At 41.2% G+C, this 14,944-nt stretch overlaps 1 non-coding gene across 1 annotated transcript; it reads right to left on the reverse strand.

The window, feature by feature from the left end:
- Window positions 1-984: 984 nt before the first annotated feature.
- On the reverse strand, window positions 985-1,092 carry LOC130983416 (small nucleolar RNA R71). Its single transcript, XR_009087409.1, has one exon. It is a non-coding gene; the product is annotated as a small nucleolar RNA R71 (small nucleolar RNA).
- Window positions 1,093-14,944: the final 13,852 nt, after the last annotated feature.

The raw sequence follows: 14,944 nt of genomic DNA on the forward strand, positions 1-14,944 counted from the left end.
AAAATCAAATCTTTTTAAAATTGTTTTTCAAATCATATCATTTCAATCATATCTTTTTAAAAGCATAACTTTTCAATCAAATCTTTTTAATCACATCTTTTTCAAAATAGTTTTCAATCATATCTTTTTAATTTCTAATTTCAAAATCTTTTTCAAAAATTACTTGATTTCTTTCCCACTCTTGGTTTTCGAAAATCAATTAAAGTTTTTCAAAATGTTTTTAAAATCTTTTTAATTTAATTTTCGAAATATTCTTCCCCTCTTCTCGCATCCTTCTATTTATGGAGTACCACTCCTCCTTAATGCACAATTCGAACTCTATCTGACTAAGTTCGAATTCTTCTACCTCTTCCTTCTAATTTTCTTTTTCTCTGACACCTCAAGGAATCTCTATACTGTGACATAGAGGATTCCATATTTTCTTGTTCTCTTCTCTTTCATATGAGCAGGAACAAAGACAAAGGCATTCTTGTTGAAGCTGACCCTGAACCTGAAAGGACCTTGAAGTGAAAGCTAAGAGAAGCTAAGGCACAACTCTCTGTAGAGGACAAAACATAAATCTTCAAAGAAGAAGAACCCATGGCAGCCGAAAACAACAACAATGCCAACAATGCAAGGAAGGTGCTGGGTGACTTTACTGCACCTACTCCCGACTTCTATGGGAGAAGCATCTCTATCCCTGCCATTGGAGCAAACAACTTTGAGCTTAAGCCTTAATTAGTTTCTCTAATGCAACAGAATTGCAAGTTCCATGGACTTCCATTGGAAGATCCTCATCAGTTCTTAGCTGAATTCTTGCAAATCTGTGACACTGTCAAGACTAATGGGGTTGACCCTGAGGTCTACAGACTTATGCTATTCCCTTTTGCTGTAAGAGACAGAGCTAGGATATGGTTGGACTCACAACCTAAAGAAAGCCTGAACTCTTGGGAAAAGCTAGTCAATGCCTTCTTGGCAAAGTTCTTTCCACCTCAAAAATTGAGTAAGCTTAGAGTGGAAGTCCAAACCTTCAGACAGAAGGATAGAGAATCCCTCTATGAAGCTTGGGAAAGATACAAACAATTGATCAGAAAATGTCCTTCTAACATGCTTTCTGAATGGAGCATCATAGGTATTTTCTATGATGGTCTGTCTGAACTGTCCAAGATGTCATTGGATAGCTCTGTTGGAGGATCTCTTCATCTGAAGAAGACGCCTACAGAAGCTCAAGAACTAATTGAAATGGTTGCAAATAACCAATTCAAGTACACTTCTGAAAGGAATCCTGTGAACAATGGGACAAATCAGAAAAAAAGAGTTCTTGAGATTGATACTCTGAATGCCATACAGGCTCAGAACAAAATATTGACTCAACAAGTCAATTTGATTTCTCAAAGTCTGTCTGGAATGCAAAATGCACCAAGCAGTACTAAGGATGCTTGGTGCACGAAATTGCAATAACACTTTTGCAATCCCGCACAACTAACCAGCAAGTGCACTGGGTCGTCCAAGTAATACCTTGCGTGAGCAAGGGTCGATCCCACGGAGATTGTCGGCTTGAAGCAAGCTATGGTTATCTTGTAAATCTTAGTCAGGATATCAGAAATTATCAGGATTGATTGTGAAAAGCAAAAGAACATGAAAAAGGTACTTGTTTTGCAGTAATGGAGAATAGGTTGAGGTTTGGAGATGCTCCATCTTCCGAATCTCTGCTTTCCTACTGTCTTCTTCATCAAACACGCAAGGCTCCTTCCATGGCAAGCTGTATGTAGGGTTTCACCATTGTCAGTGGCTACCTCCCATCCTCTCAGTGAAAATACGTCCCTGATGCTCTGTCACAGCATAGGCTAATCATCTGTCGGTTCTCAATCAGGCCGGAATAGAATCCAGTGATTCTTTTGCGTCTGTCACTAACGCCGCGCCCTCAGGAGTTTGAAGCACGTCACAGTCATCCAGTCATTGAATCCTACTCAGAATACCACAGACAAGGTTTAGACCTTCCGGATTCTCTTGAATGCCGCCATCAGTTCTAGCTTATACCACGAAGATTCCGATTAAAGAACCCAAGAGATAACTACTCAATCTAAGATAGAACAGAGGTGGTTGTCAGGCACATGTTCATAGTTGAGAATGATGATGATTGTCACGGATCATCACATTCATCCGGATTAAGAACAAGTGTTATCTTAGAATCGAAGCAAGCATGATTGAATAAGAAACAGGAGTAATTGCATTAATCCATCAAGACACAGCAGAGCTCCTCACCCCCAACCATGGGGTTTAGAGGCTCATACTGTGGAAAGAAACGTGTAAGAAATGTTATGAGGTCATAAGGTACGGATACAATGTCAAAAGATCCTATAAGTAGTAAACTAGTGTCCTAAGGTTTACAGAAATGAGTAAATGACAGAAAAATCCACTTCCGGGCCCACTTGGTGTGTGCTTGGGCTGAGCAATGAAGGAATTTCGTGTAGAGACCTTTTCTGGAGTTAAACGCCAGCTTTCATGCCAGTTTGGGCGTTTAACTCCAAATTTTATGCCAGTTCCGGCGTTTAACGCTGGAATTTCTGTAGGTGACTTTGAGCGCCGGTTTGGGCCATCAAATCTTGGGCAAAGTATGGACTATTATATATTGCTGGAAAGCCCAGGATGTCTACTTTCCAATGCCGTTGAGAGCGCTCCAATTGGGCTTTGGTAGGTCCAGAAAATCCACTTCGAGTGCAGGGAGGTCAGAATCCAACAGCATCTGCAGTCCTTTTCAGTCTCTGGATCAGATTTTGCTCAAGACCCTCAATTTCAGTCAGAAAATACCTGAATTCACAGAAAAACACACAAAATCATAGTAAAGTCCAGAAAAGTGAATTTTAATTAAAAACTAATAAAAATATACTAAAAACTAACTAAAAGATACTAAAAACATACTAAAAACAATGCCAAAAAGCGTACAAATTATCCGCTCATCACAACACCAAACTTAAATTGTTGCTTGTCCCCAAGCAACTGAAAATCAAAATAGGATAAAAAGAAGAGAATATACTATAGACTCCAAAATATCAAAGAAACACAGCTCCAATTAGATGAGCGGGACTAGTAGCTTTTTGCCTCCGAACAGTTTTGGCATCTCACTCTATCCTTTGAAGTTCAGAATGATTGGCATCTATAAGAACTCAGAACTCAGATAGTGTTATTGATTCCCCTAGTTAAGTATATTGATTCTTGAACATAGCCAGTGTATGAGTCTTGGCTGTGGCCCAAAGCACTCTGTCTTCCAGTATTACCACCGGATACATATATGCCACAGACACATAGTTGGGTGAACCTTTTTAGATTGTGACTCAGCTTTGCTAAAGTCCCCAATTAGAGGTGTCCAGGGTTCTTAAGCACACTCTTTTGCCTTGGATCACAACTTTATTCCTTTCTTTTTCTTTTTCTTTCTTTTCTTTTTTCTTTTTTTTTCGAATTTTTTTTTTCACTGCTTTTTCTTGCTTCAAGAATCAATTTGATGATTTTTCAGATCCTCAATAACAGTTCTCTTTCTCCTCATTCTTTCAAGAGCCAACAAATTTAACATTCTTAAAACAACAAATTCAAAAGACATATGCACTGTTCAAGCATTCATTCAGAAAACAAAAAGTATTGTCACCACATCAAACTAATTCAGCTAGTTTCAGAGATAAATTTCGAAATCCTGTACTTCTTGTTCTTTTGTGATTAAAGCATTTTTCTTTTAAGAGAGGTGATGGATTCATAGGACATTCATAACTTTAAGGCATAAATTTTATTAATTATGAACTAAGAACAAGACTCAAATATAGATATAAGATGAGACTAAAATTAGAAATAGAAAACAAAAAGAAAAACGAAAAAAAATAGGCTCCTAATGATAGAGGTTTTCACAGAGTTAGGACTCAACAACCTTGATTTTGAGAAGTGGATGCTCCCTCAGCTTGAGAGGAGAACTTTTGGCGTTTCATCTCTTGAATTTCACGCCCCTGCTTCTCTTGTTCCTTCAGCAATTTGCAGAGCATGCAGTTCTGATTCTGCTGTTCTTCCTTCAGTTGCTCCATAGTCTCTTGCAACTTGTTAATAGATGCTTCTAGGTTGGACCAGTAGTCAATTCTTGGAAATTCAGGAAGGAATTCCTGCGCCCTCCTCTTGATGGAGTTGTCTTGCACTTGTCCTTCCATTGACTTCTTGGTGATTGGGTGTTCAATGGGTATGAACTCATCTACTCCCATCTTCACCCCAGCCTCTTTACAGAGCAAGGAAATCAAGCTTGGGTAAGCCAATTTGGCTTCAGTGGAATTCTTATTTGCAATTGTGTAGATCTCACAAGCAATCACATGATGCACCTCCACTTCTTTTCCAAGCATAATGCAATGAATCATCACTGCTCTCTTGATGGTGACCTCAGAACGGTTGCTAGTGGGCAATATGGAACGCCCAATAAAGTCTAGCCAACCTCTTGCAATTGGTTTGAGGTCTCCCCTCTTGAGTTGGTTTGGGACACCCTTAGAATTGGTTATCCACTTAGTTCCAGGGAGGCATATGTCCTCTAGAACTTGATCCAACCCCTTATCTACTCTCACCATCCTCCTATTAAAGGAATCAGGATCATCTTGCAGTTGAGGCAACTTGAAGATTTCTCTTATTTTGTCCAGATGGAAGTATATAACTTTCCCTCTGACCATGGTTCTATAGGTATGGTAAGCAGTTCCAGTCATTCTCTGCTTATCTGTTAGCCACAGATTTGAGTAGAATTCCTGAACCATGTTCCTTCCAACCTTTGTCTCAGGATTGGTTAGAACTTCCCATCCTCTGTTTCGAATTTGCTCTTGGATCCCCGGATATTCATCTTCTTTTAGATCAAATTTAACTTCTGGGATCACTGACCTCAGACCCATTATTTTGTGATAATGGTCTTCATGTTCTTTGGTTAAGAACTTCTCTTCATTCCAAAGATTTTTTGGATTATTCTCTTTCTTGCCTCTTAAATTGGTTTGTTTTCCCTTAGGAGCCATGATATTGATGAATCTTGGCTTAGTGATCACGGAAAAGCACACCAAACTTAGAGGTTTGCTTGTCCTCAAGCAAAATAAAAGAGAGAAGAGAGGGGGAGGAAGAGGAAATTCGAATGGTGTGGTGGAATGAGGGAGCCAAACGTGTATTTATAAGGTGGGGAGGGGAGTTTTCGAAAAAAGAGAGAGGGATTTGAAAAGATATGGAAAGAAATTGAGAGAAGGGTGAGTTTTTGAAGAAGATTTGGGATTAATTTGAAATAGATTTGAAGAATGGTTTTGATTTGTGAAGATTTGAAAGTGAATGATGAAGGGTTGAAGTGCATTTATGTAGAAGAGTATGGTTAAAAAGAGGAAAGTTTGAAAAAAAATTGAGTTGAAAACAAAAATGTGGTCCCCCCACCTTTCTGGCGTTAAACGCCCAGAATGGCACCCATTCTGGCGTTTAACGCCCATTTGCTACCCTTTTTGGGCGTTTAACGCCCAGCCAGGTGCCCTGGCTGGCGTTAAACGCCAGAAATCCTTTATCACTGGGCGTTTTTCCAAAACGCCCAGGATGCTGCACACCTGGCGTTAAACGCCCAGAATGGTGCCCATTCTGGCGTTTAACGCCCAAAATGGTACCATTACTGGCGTTAAACGCCCAGAATGGTGCCCATTTTGGCGTTTAACGCCCAAAATGCCCCTTACTGGCATTTTTTCGCCAGTAAGCTCATTTTCTCTGCTTTTTGAGCTGAATCCTTCTGTAACTCTGTGAATTCCTTCATTTTTGATACTTGCCTCTGTAAGAACAATTCATACAACCTTCTAATGACTGGGTTGCCTCCCAGCAAGTGCTTCTTTACTGTCTTTAGCTGGACTTTCACTGAGAATCACTCAAGTCTCAGTTTTGAGCATTCCTGCTCAAAATTTCCTTCAAGATAGTGCTTGATTCTCTGTCCATTTACAATGAACTTTCTGTCAGAATCAATATCCTGAAGCTCAACATATCCATATGGTGACACTCCTGTAATCACATACGGACCCCTCCACCGGGATTTGAGTTTTCCTGGAAATAGTTTGAGCCTAGAGTTGAAGAGCAGAACTTTTTGTCCTGGCTCAAAGACTCTGGTTGACAACTTCTTGTCATGCCATTTCTTTGCCTTTTCCTTATAAATTTTTGCATTTTCAAAGGCATTGAGTCTGAACTCCTCTAGCTCATTCAGCTGGAGCAGTCTTTTCTCACCAGCTAACTGTGCATCCATGTTTAGGAATCTGGTTGCCCAGTAGGCTTTGTGTTCCAGTTCCACAGGCAAATGACAGGCCTTCCCATACACCAGTTGGTATGGAGAGGTGCCTATAGGAGTCTTGAATGCTGTTCTGTATGCCCACAGAGCATCATCCAAGCTCTTTGCCCAATCCTTTCTTCGGGCTATCACAGTCCGTTCTAGGATTCTTTTTAGCTCTCTGTTAGAGACTTCAGCTTGCCCATTTGTCTGTGGATGATACGGAGTTGCCACTTTATGGCTGATTCCATATCTAACCATAGCAGAGTATAGCTGTTTATTGCAGAAATGAGTGCCCCCATCACTGATTAGCACTCTGGGGACGCCAAACCTGCTGAAAATGTTTTTCTGGAGGAATTTCAGTACGGTTTTGGTATCATTAGTGGGTGTAGCAATTGCTTCTACCCACTTAGATACATAGTCCACTGCCACCAGAATATAAGTGTTTGAGTATGATGGTGGGAATGGTCCCATGAAATCAATTCCCCATACATCAAACAATTCTATCTCTAATATCCCTTGTTGAGGCATGGCATATCCGTGAGGCAGGTTACCAGCTCTTTGGCAACTGTCACAGTTACGCACAAACTCTCGGGAATCTTTATAGAGAGTAGGCCAGTAGAAGCCGCACTGGAGAACTTTAGTGGCTGTTCGCTCACTTCCAAAATGTCCCCCATACTGTGATCCATGGCAGTGCCATAGGATCCTTTGTGCTTCTTCTCTGGGTACACATCTGCGGATCACTCCGTCAGCACATCTCTTAAAGAGATATGGTTCATCCCAAAGGTAGTACTTGGCATCTGAAATTAATTTCTTTCTTTGCACATTGCTGTACTCCTTGGGTATGAACCTCACAGCTTTATAATTTGCCATATCTGCGAACCATGGAGCTTCCTGGATGGCAAAGAGTTGCTCATCTGGGAAAGTCTCAGAGATCTCAGTAGAAGGGAGGGACGTTCCAGCTACTGGTTCTATCCGGGACAGATGATCAGCCACTTGGTTCTCTGTCCCTTTTCTGTCTCTTATTTCTATATCAAACTCTTGCAGAAGCAACACCCATCTTATGAGCCTGGGTTTTGAATCCTGCTTTGTGAGTAAGTATTTAAGAGCAGCATGGTCAGTGTACACAATCACCTTTGATCCCACTAAGTAGGATCTAAACTTGTCAATGGCATAGACCACTGCAAGCAACTCTTTTTCTGTGGTTGTGTAATTCTTCTGTGCATCATTTAGAACACGGCTAGCATAATAAATGACATGCAGAAGTTTGTTATGCCTTTGTCCCAACACTGAACCAATGGCATGATCACTGGCATCACACATTAATTCAAATGGTAATGCCCAATCTGGTGCAGAGATGACTGGTGCTGTGACCAGTTTAGCTTTCAGTGTTTCAAATGCCTGCAAACACTGTGTGTCAAACACAAATGGCGTGTCAGCAGCTAGCAGGTTACTTAAAGGTTTTGCAATTTTCGAAAAATCCTTGATAAACCTTCTATAGAATCCTGCATGCCCCAGAAAGCTTCTGATTGCCTTAACATTGGCAGGTGGTGGTAATTTTTCAATTACCTCTACCTTTGCCTTATCCACCTCTATTCCCCTGCTTGAAATTTTGTGCCCAAGGACAATTCCTTCAGTCACCATAAAATGACATTTCTCCCAGTTTAAAACCAGGTTAGTCTCTTGGAACCTTTTCAAGACAAGTGCTAGGTGATTAAGACAGGAGCTAAATGAGTCTCCATATACTGAAAAGTCATCCATGAAGACTTCCAGGAATTTCTCTACCATATCTGAGAAGATAGAGAGCATGCACCTTTGAAAGGTTGCAGGTGCATTGCACAGACCAAAAGGCATCCTTCTGTAGGCGAACACGCCAGAAGGGCAAGTGAATGCTGTCTTTTCTTGGTCCTGGGGATCTACTGCAATTTGGTTGTAGCCTGAGTAGCCATCCAAAAAGCAGTAGTAATCATGACCAGCTAGTCTTTCTAGCATTTGGTCTATGAATGGTAAAGAAAAATGATCCTTTCTGGTGGCTGTATTGAGTCTTCTGTAGTCAATACACATGCGCCACCCTGTGACTGTCCTTGTAGGAACCAGTTCATTTTTTTCATTATGAACCACTGTCATGCCTCCCTTTTTGGGAACAACTTGGACAGGGCTCACCCAGGGGCTATCAGAAATAGGATAAATAATCCCAGCCTCCAGTAATTTAGTGACCTCTTTCTGCACCACCTCCTTCATGGCAGGATTTAGCCTCCTCTGTGGTTGAACCACTGGTTTGGCATTATCCTCCAACAGGATCTTGTGCATGCATCTTGCTGGGCTAATGCCCTTAAGATCACTTATGGACCACCCAAGAGCTGTCTTGTGTGTCCTTAGCACTTTAATCAGTGCTTCCTCTTCCTGTGAATTTAAAGCAGAGCTTATAATCACTGGAAAAGTGTCACCCTCTCCCAGAAATGCATATTTCAGGGATGGTGGTAGTGGTTTGAGTTCAGGCTTAGGAGGCTTATCCTCTTCCTGAGGAATTTTCGAAAATTCCTTTGCCTCCTCTAGTTCTTCTTGATCAGGTTGAGTATCTTTGAAGATGTCCTCAAGCTCTGATTCTAGGCTTTCAGCCATATTGATCTCTTCTACCAGAGAGTCAATAATGTCAGCGCCCACGCAGTCATCTGGTATGTCTGGATGCTGCATAGCTTTCACAGCATTCAACTTGAACTCATCCTCATTGACTCTCAGGGTCACTTCCCCTTTGTGTACATCAATGAGAGTTCGTCCAGTTGCTAGGAAAGGTCTTCCTAGAATGAGAGTTGCACTTTTGTGCTCCTCCATTTCTAGCACCACAAAGTCAGTTGGAAAGGCAAATGGCCCAACCTTGACAATCATGTCCTCTATTATGCCTGATGGGTGTTTAATGGAGCCATCAGCAAGTTGGAGGCATATCCTGGTTGGTTTGACTTCTCCAGCCAACCCAAGCTTTCTGATAGTGGATGCAGGTATTAGATTGATGCTTGCTCCAAGATCACATAGGGCTGTCTTGGTGCAAGTGCCTTCTAATGTGCATGGTATCAGAAAGCTTCCAGGATCTTGAAGCTTTTCTGGTAAGCTTTTTAGAATGACTGCACTGCATTCTTCAGTGAGAAACACTTTTTCAGTTTCTCTCCAATCCTTCTTATGACTTAAGATTTCCTTCATGAACTTAGCATAAGAAGGTATTTGCTCAAGTGCCTCTGCAAACGGAATCTTTATTTCAAGAGTCCTTAAATAGTCTGCAAAGCGGGCAAATTGCTTATCCTGTTCCGCTTTGCGGAGTTTCTGAGGATAAGGCATCTTGGCTTGATATTCTTCAACCTTAGATGCTGCAGGTTTATTCCTTACAGAAGTGGTTGAAGAGGCCTTTTTAGAGGGATTACTGTCAGCACTCTCAGGTGTCTGATCCTCCCTTGGCGTTTGGACGCCCGAATTGGGTGGAAAATGGGCGTTTAACGCCAACTTTTCCCCCTTTTCTGGCGTTTGAACGCCAGAACTGGACAAGGAATGGGCGTTTAACGCCAACTTTCCCTCCCTTTCTGGCGTTTGAATGCCAATATTCCTCTCTGGGCTCTTACTGTCCTCAGAGGGATTTTGAACAGTGGTTTGGTTGTCCTCTGTCATTTGTTCCTTATTTGGCTTTTTGCTCTTTTGAACAGTGTTATTCAAGGTCTTTCCACTCCTCAATTGAACTGCTTGACACTCCTCTGTTATCTGTTTAGATATTTGCTGTTTTGCTTGATTCAACTGTAGTTCTATGCTCTTATTAGCAACCTTAGTTTCATGGAGCATCTCTTTCAATTCTGCTAACTGTTCTGTCATCAGGAGTAGTTGTTGATTAAGCTCCATTATCTGTTCTTGAGGATTAGAGTCAGTGACTACTGTCATGACTTCCTCTTCTGAAGAGAACTCATTGCTAGAGTACAAATATTGGATTCTACCAACAGTGTCTATAAGCTCTTGAGCTTCTTTAATTGTCTTCCTCATGTGTATAGATCCACCAGCTGAGTGGTCTAAAGACATCTGAGCTTTTTCTGTAAGCCCATAGTAGAAAATGTCTAACTGTACCCACTCTGAAAACATTTCAGAGGGACATTTTCTTAGCATACCTCTATACCTCTCCCAGGCATTGTAAAGGGATTCATTATCCTCTTGTTTGAACCCTTGGATGTCCAGCCTTAGCTGTGTCATCCTCTTTGGAGGGTAAAAATGATTCAGGAATTTGTCATACAACTGTTTCCATGTCTTTATGCTTGCTGTAGGTTGGTTGTTCAACCACCTTTTAGCTTGATCCTTTACAGCAAATGGAAACAGTAATAGTCTGTAGACATTCTGATCTACCTCTTTATCATGTACTGTGTCAGCAATTTGTAAGAACTGTGCCAGAAACTCAGTAGGTTCTTCCTGTGGAAGACCGGAATACTGGCAATTTTGCTGCACTATGATAATGAGTTGAGGATTTAGCTCAAAGCTGCTTGCTTTGATGGGGGGCGTGCAGATGCTACTCCCATATGCAGCTGTAATGGGGTTAGCATATGACCCCAGAGTCCTTCTGGACTGATCAATTCCACTTAAGTCCATGATGGACAAAAGGGAAATGGTAATGATTGCAAAGAGATAAATTTTGTTTATTTTTATTTTTTTTTTGAAATAACCGAAAAAAATAAAATACAATAAAATAAAACAAAAGGAAAATAAAATAAAATTCGAAAATTAAAAATAAAATAAGATCAAAGCAAATTGAGAACTGAATCAATTGGTGAAAAAAAAGATTTTGAAAACAGCAATTAAGAAGATATGATTGAAAAATTTTTATGAAAAAGATTTGATTTTTAAAAAGAGGAAAGAGAAAAACAGCAAAAAGACACCAAACTTAAAATTTTTAGAAATCAAACACTAATTTTTTTCGAAAATTTTAAGAGAAAAACACAAAGAGGACACCAAACTTAGAATATGAAACTAGACTCAACTAAAAGACTCTAAACCAACAAAAATAAAACAGTCCTAATCTAAGTAACAAGATAAGCCGTCAGTTGTCCAAACTCGAACAATCCCCGGCAACGGCGCCAAAAACTTGGTGCACGAAATTGCAATAACACTTTTGCAATCCCGCACAACTAACCAGCAAGTGCACTGGGTCGTCCAAGTAATACCTTGCGTGAGCAAGGGTCGATCCCACGGAGATTGTCGGCTTGAAGCAAGCTATGGTTATCTTGTAAATCTTAGTCAGGATATCAGAAATTATCAGGATTGATTGTGAAAAGCAAAAGAACATGAAAAAGGTACTTGTTTTGCAGTAATGGAGAATAGGTTGAGGTTTGGAGATGCTCCATCTTCCGAATCTCTGCTTTCCTACTGTCTTCTTCATCAAACACGCAAGGCTCCTTCCATGGCAAGCTGTATGTAGGGTTTCACCATTGTCAGTGGCTACCTCCCATCCTCTCAGTGAAAATACGTCCCTGATGCTCTGTCACAGCATAGGCTAATCATCTGTCGGTTCTCAATCAGGCCGGAATAGAATCCAGTGATTCTTTTGCGTCTGTCACTAACGCCCCGCCCTCAGGAGTTTGAAGCACGTCACAGTCATCCAGTCATTGAATCCTACTCAGAATACCACAGACAAGGTTTAGACCTTCCGGATTCTCTTGAATGCCGCCATCAGTTCTAGCTTATACCACGAAGATTCCGATTAAAGAACCCAAGAGATAACTACTCAATCTAAGATAGAACAGAGGTGGTTGTCAGGCACATGTTCATAGTTGAGAATGATGATGATTGTCACGGATCATCACATTCATCCGGATTAAGAACAAGTGTTATCTTAGAATCGAAGCAAGCATGATGAATAAGAAACAGTAGTAATTGCATTAATCCATCAAGACACAGCAGAGCTCCTCACCCCCAACCATGGGGTTTAGAGGCTCATACTGTGGAAAGAAACGTGTAAGAAATGTTATGAGGTCATAAGGTACGGATACAATGTCAAAAGATCCTATAAGTAGTAAACTAGTGTCCTAAGGTTTACAGAAATGAGTAAATGACAGAAAAATCCACTTCCGGGCCCACTTGGTGTGTGCTTGGGCTGAGCAATGAAGGAATTTCGTGTAGAGACCTTTTCTGGAGTTAAACGCCAGCTTTCATGCCAGTTTGGGCGTTTAACTCCAAATTTTATGCCAGTTCCGGCGTTTAACGCTGGAATTTCTGTAGGTGACTTTGAGCGCCGGTTTGGGCCATCAAATCTTGGGCAAAGTATGGACTATTATATATTGCTGGAAAGCCCAGGATGTCTACTTTCCAATGCCGTTAAGAGCGCGCCAATTGGGCTTCTGTAGCTCCAGAAAATCCACTTCGAGTGCAGGGAGGTCAGAATCCAACAGCATCTGCAGTCCTTTTCAGTCTCTGGATCAGATTTTTGCTCAGGACCCTCAATTTCAGTCAGAAAATACCTGAATTCATAGAAAAACACACAAACTCATAGTAAAGTCCAGAAAAGTGAATTTTAATTAAAAACTAATAAAAATATACTAAAAACTAACTAAAAGATACTAAAAACATACTAAAAACAATGCCAAAAAGCGTACAAATTATCCGCTCATCAATGCTTCATCTGAAGAAGAAGCTTATGATCCTGAGAACCCTTCAATGAAAGAGGTGAATTACATGGGAGAACCCTATGGAAACACCTATAATTCTTCATGGAGAAATCATCCAAATTTCTCATGGAAGGATCAAGAGAGACCTCAACAAGGTTTCAATAATAATAATGGTGGAAGGAAAAGGTTTAGCAATGGCAAGCCTTTTCCATCATCTTCTCAGCAACAGACAGAAAGTTCTAAGCAAAGCCACTCTGACTTAGCAACCATGGTCTCTGATCTAATCAAAACCACTCAAAGTTTCATGAATGAAACAAGGTCCTCCATTAGGAATTTGGAGGCACAAGTGGGACAGCTGAGCAAGAAAATTACTAAACTCCCTCCTAGTACTCTTCCAAGCAATACAGAAGAAAATCCAAAAGGAGAGTGCAAGGCCATCAACATGGCCGAATGTGGAGAGGAGAAAGAGGCAGTGAACGCCACTGAGGAAGACCTCAATGGACGTCCACTAGCCTCTACTGAGTTCCCCAATGAGGAACCATGGGAATCTGAGGCTCAAAATGAGATCATAGAGATTCCATTGGATTTACTTCTGCCATTCATGAGCTCTGATGAGTATTCTTCCTCTGAAGAGGATGAGTATGTCACTGAAGAGCAAGTTGCTAAATACCTTGGAGCAATCATGAAGCTAAATGACAAGTTATTTGGAAATGAGACTTGGGAGAACAAACCTCCTTTGCTCACCAAAGAACTGGAAGACTTGTCTAGGCAGAAATTACCTCAAAAGAGACAAGATCCTGGGAAGTTTTCAATACCTTGTACCATAGGCACCATAACCTTCAAGAAGGCTCTGTGTGACTTAGGGTCAAGTGTAAACCTCATGCCTCTCTCTGTAATGGAGAAGCTAGGGATCTTTGAGGTACAAGCTGCAAGAATCTCACTAGAGATGGCAGACAATTCAAAGAAACAAGCTTATGGACTTGTAGAGGATGTTTTGGTAAAGATTGAAGACCATTACATCCCTGCTAATTTCATAGTCCTAGAGACTGGGAAGTGCATGGATGAATCCATCATCCTTGGCAAACCCTTCCTAGCCACAGCAAAGGCTGTGATTGATGTTGCAGAGGAGAATTGATCATTCAAGTGAATAAAGGATTCTTTGTGTTTAAGGCTCAAGGATATCCCTCTGTCACCATGGAGAGGAAGCATGAAAAGCTTCTCTCAAAGCAGAGTCAAACAGAGCCCCCACAGTCAAACTCTATGTTTGGTGTTGGGAGGCCACAACCAAACTCTAAGTTTGGTGTTGAACCCCCACATTCAAACTCTAAGTTTGGTGTTGGGAGGTTCCAACATTGCTCTGAGTATCTGTGAGGCTCCATGAGAGCCCTCTGTCAAGCTACTGACATTAAAGAAGCGCTTGTTGGGAGGCAACCCAATGTTATATTTTACCTATTTTCCTTTGTTATTTTATGTTTTCTGTAGGTTGATGATCATGAGAAGTCACAAAATCAATTGAAAAAGCAAAAACAGAATGAAAAATAGGAAGAAAAATAGCACACCCTGGAGGAAGAACCTACTGGCATTTAAACGCCAGTAAGGCTAGCAGATGGGCGTTTAACGCCCAGTCTGGCACCATTCTGGGCGTTTAACGCCAGAAAGGGGCACCAGACTGGCGTTAAACGCCAGATATGGGCAAGCACTTGGCGTTAAACGCCAGAAATGGGCACCAGCCCGGCGTTTAACTCCAGAATTGGCTCAAAACGCATTTTTGCATGCCATTTGGTGTAGGGATGACTTTTCCTTGACACCTCAGGATCTGTGGACCCCACAGGATCCCCACCAACCCCACCACCCTCATTCTTCTTCACCCATTCACCAATCACCTCAATACCTCTTCCCCAAAAACCCTTCACCTATCAAATCCCATCTTTCTTTTCACCACTCACATCCATCCTTCATAAAACCCCACCTACCTCATCATTCAAAATTCAAACCACTTTCCCTCCCAAACCCACCCATAATGGCCGAACCCTACCCCTCCCCTCACCCCTATATAAAC

Source organism: Arachis stenosperma, chromosome 5 (genome assembly GCF_014773155.1).
Source record: "Arachis stenosperma cultivar V10309 chromosome 5, arast.V10309.gnm1.PFL2, whole genome shotgun sequence".
In the NCBI taxonomy this organism is placed as follows: domain Eukaryota; kingdom Viridiplantae; phylum Streptophyta; class Magnoliopsida; order Fabales; family Fabaceae; genus Arachis; species Arachis stenosperma.